Raw genomic sequence first — 4,789 nt, forward strand, 5'->3', positions numbered from 1 at the left:
GTTCCTAATATACGCCTAAATAACTCAATAAATCAAAAAAGTAATAATCTCGACATTAGCTTATTCTTGTGAGTTATGGACTCTAACGAAATAGAATAAACACTACGAAAATGCGGCCTTCGAGTAGAATTGGACGCAAGATTTGCATAAATACAATATAATCAAAAATAGGGACTTTAGACAACGTTCGAACCGTAAGCCAGTAAAAGCAACAATGGAACAAAGATAGCTGGGTTGTCTGGAAAACATATAGAATGGAAGAAGAATGTAAAGAAAGTGTTTAATGCCAGAACATAGAATTATAGAGTCAAAAAGCAGCAAGAAGCAGGAGTACCTATATAGTGATAGAGTATAACAAAAGAAAGCCAAAATAGGAAAAATTTGAAGTCCACGTAGACACAAGTTCAACTCAACACTCAAGATAATCATTAAATAATGGTTTACCCAATACTGACAACGTACATAACTTTGTTTATAAGTTTACAGTACAGCCAAGATGTTGTTCTCACATTTGTTTTCATCTCATTTATATTAAAAAGTCTTATCTTTCGCAGGATGTCTTGGGCTTCTGCATCTAAAGTTGTTGAACATTTACATTATAAATTACACTGGGCAACAATATTAAAAAAAAAAATTGTGCCATGCATACTTGCAATCATTTTTACTTGATATGGGGTTGCTAAACACGTCTATAGTAATAAAAATGCACAATTGGTAATAGTTTTTGAAAAATAAAAATGTTTTTCTACTCATTAAGGTTGAAGTTTGTCATTTTCCCATCGCTGGCAGTGGATGAAATTTCATTTCACCCTCTAGTGGAAAAATACTCGGCCGTCTACGATTTTAACGGGTCGTCCAGCCTGAGCGTTTCGCAGCTAGCGAAACGTGTCGCGTATCGCCTGCACCGACCGCACCGTCCGCTTCGCGCGCTTCGAAAATCATGACGCCTAGGCTGGACGACCCGTTAGTGTTTGACGTTTAATACTGCTAGTTTACACAAGTGAAAACAATGAACATGAGTGAGACTGACGAAGTTTCTGAAGAAATTTTGAATGCTGCCAATGCGGCATTTTCGAATCTGATACAAGTGCAGTTATTGATACAGGAAGCAGCCAACTAAGTTTAAACAAAGATACAAGTTCAAATAATACTTACGATAAAAGTGTAAATATTATTGGTGATAATTGCACAAATTGTTCTATTACAGTTAATGTATTTCAAAAATAAAATACCTACCATAAACAAACATTTATTTCCTAATTTCTTAGAAAAAATAGTATATGCAACTCGCGGATGAAGAAATTTCAACGGCTCGAGTTTCTTTTTCGCACTCGCTCGTTGCACTCGCTCGTGTGAAAAAATCACTCTCGCCGTTGAAATTCAACTTCATCCACTAGTTCCATAATGTACTATTATTGAATAACATAAGTATATAAAAATTGAACGTTTTTTAACATTTATGTAATTTTTCTTTTTCGACTTTGGCGCTTATACTTCACATCTTGCTCTTTAATTGTCATCCAGCAGTAATCTGCGAGCATAGAAGGATTCCACTTTCCTTGATATCGTCTTTCCATTGACGCAATGTCTTGGTGGAATCTCTCCCCGTGCTCATCGCTGACAGCACCACAATTGTCTGGGAAAAAATCTAGGTGCGAATGTAGAAAGTGAACTTTTAAAGACATATTGCAACCTAGATTTTTATATGCAGTTAACAAATTTTGCACTATATCTTTATAATTCTCGGCTCGGTGGTTTCCAAGAAAATTCGTTGCAACTTCTTTAAAGGCAGTCCATGCAGTTTTTTCGTTGCCAGTAATGATGTTCTCAAAATCCTTATCTTTGATGAGTTCTCTAATTTGAGGACCTATAAATATGCCCTCTTTTATTTTCGCCTCACTAATCCTTGGAAATTTTTCTTTGATATATTTAAATGCATTTCCCTCGCGATCCAAAGCTTTTACGAAATTTTTCATTAAGCCCAATTTAATATGTAAGGGAGGCAAATAAATCTTATTGGAATCTACTAGCGGATCAAATTTAACGTTTTTGATTCCAGGTTTTAGTACTTCCCGTAGTGGCCAGTTCTTTTTTACATAGTGCAATTTCTTATCCCTGCTATCCCAGTCACATAGGAAGCAGCAAAATTTTGTATACCCTAACTGAAGTCCAAGCAGAAGTGCAACTACTTTCAAATCTCCGCAAAGATGCCATTTATATTTTGAGTATTCAATAGACTCCAAAACTAAACACATATTTTCATATGACTCCTTCATATGCACAGCATGTGCAATTGGCACCGATGGCAGTTTATTGCCATTGTGGAGGAGTACAGCCTTTAAACTTAATTTAGATGAATCAATGAATAAACGCCACTCATTTGGCCGATGTTCGATTCCTAACGTGTTCAAAAACGCATCAACATTATTGCAAAATATAAGGCTATCTTTCATCGAGTAAAATTGCACGTATGGTTTTTCACGATTTCGAAAACTCGAAACCCTTACTTCACTAGATGAAAGATTCCATTCCTGCAATCGGGAAGCTAACAGTTCTGATTTAGCTTTACTTAAATCCAAATTCCTGATCAAGTCGTTCAGTTCTGCTTGTGATATTATATGTGGGGCTTTGGAAGAACAACTATAACTAGATTCCGAATCTGTGACGGAAACGATAGACATATTTTCCACCTCTGACCATCACCACTTGCCGAGCCAGCGTTTTGTGGACACTTTGGAACAGGAAAGTTTATTCCATGTGGCACTGGCCTAACTGCTGAAGAAATATTCGGATACACTACTAATTTTCTTTTCTTCATGGTCATTCCCAACATTGAAGGAGTTACACAGAAATAACAGTCTGTAATATGATCTGTAGGCTCTCTCCAAATCATTGGCACAGCAAAGTTCATGGAACGCTTTTCTCCTCTTAACCAATTTTGAAGGTTTGAAGAACAGTTCTTACAAGATTTATGAGGCACCCAACTTTTGTCCAAATTTCTTATTTTAAAACCAAAATATAACTCATACGCTCTCTGAGTTAAAGGCGTTAAAGGACGTCTTTGTTTCGTCAAGGTAAATTCACCGCAAATGTGGCAAAAACTGTCACAACTATTTTTACAATTTCGCGGCATTTTTTTTATACAAAAATGCCCTATATATACTTTTAAACCAACACAAAATTTAAAACTAATTTGTTTTATAAGAATGGCAACTTTTCTTGAAAGTTTCTTAGACAGTTGATGTCAGTTATTTGTTTTCTATGGTAACTGGATTTATTAAAAAGACCGTAGCAATTAAACATTTTCTGAAAATATGTGTGTATGTTATTGAAAAACTATAACCAAAGAAGACTTTCTATTATCAATTTTGTATTGAATATACGTAAGTTAGTAAGATTTGATTATTTACACTTCCGGCACAAAATGACTGTTGCCCAGTGTTATTTTACCACATTGAATAAGTATTTTATCCGTTGATACAGATCAATATTTGTGAAAAAAAAATTGTATTTATTCAATGCTTGGAAATCAGCTATGAGACTATAAACTAAGACGAATTTTTAACCCAATATCACCTCACAATATTAATTTTTGTGCGAAAAATAAAATTATGAAACCAAACTAATACGGTGCTATCCAATGGGTCGACAGAATCAAATATATAGCCATATCTAAATTCCTGTTTAAAATGTTTAAACAACAAGCGTTTAACGGATAAATACTTGTTCAGATCACAAGCTGTCGAACAACTATTAAACATTGAACATATAATGTTGAGGGTACAGAGCGTTTCATAAATCAGTAGTTGTTATGTATTATAGTATAATACCGTTATATAACCACCGCATTGTTAGTTGATATACAATTTTTTCAAATCTTCTTGAAAATCCTGATGCCCTCGTTCTAAGCTTGGAGATACTATAAGAATGATGTGGCGATTAATCCATTAATGCTAAGATTTATTATATGAATGAGTTGGCATTACAAAATTTAGTTACCACTATTCTTGAGCATAATTATCTATAAATTATACGTTACACCAAATTTCGGCTTGATTCAGTCCCACCAGGGAACCCCTATTTTTATGGAGGTAATCATTTTCTTGTACAAACACAACGTTAATTCATCAAACTGTCACCGAGCATAGGAAATTTGCCTTATGAAGACAGAGAAACTCACTCGTGGTTATCTGATCGAAACGTAAAAAATATTGCACGGACACTACACTTGTTGCTTATCATTCGTGGGCACCATCTCAAACTTGTGCGGGGACGTTTATATTACCGACTCTGCGAACAGTAGTTTCTTACTCATTGGATATCAGACCTTTGCTGTACTTTACTATACGTAATCGCAGCTTCAACAGTGATCATCTTCAGCTGTATAATTAGATGAAATAATTAATTTAGTGAGATATATATAATTTAGAAAAGAGTTGTATCAACGAAATAACTAAATAAATTATTATAGAGCAGAACTTACCAAAAGATATGTTAAAAACATGTTAACGGGACAACAACATTTGTTCAATTGCAGATATGTCTTGTGATCTATAGTTTTGACTCCGAGTAAAACAAAAAACCCCTTTAAAATTTTCTGGTCAAATGTTAGTTTATATAAAACAAGATTAAGTGGCAATAAATAAAAAAAATATGTGTAATTACGTGATAAATTTTTGGGAGTAATCAACTACATCGAACGAGCTAATGCACATTAACGAAATGAACCTCGGAGGAATTAACGTAAAAAATATAAAGTACTCTAGAAAAACGTTGTAATTTTGTAATG

This window comes from Zophobas morio, unplaced genomic scaffold (assembly GCF_036711695.1).
Source record: "Zophobas morio isolate AGI-343-1 ecotype UQ-CSIRO unplaced genomic scaffold, CSIRO_AGI_Zmor_V1 ptg000058l, whole genome shotgun sequence".
Lineage (NCBI taxonomy): Eukaryota > Metazoa > Arthropoda > Insecta > Coleoptera > Tenebrionidae > Zophobas > Zophobas morio.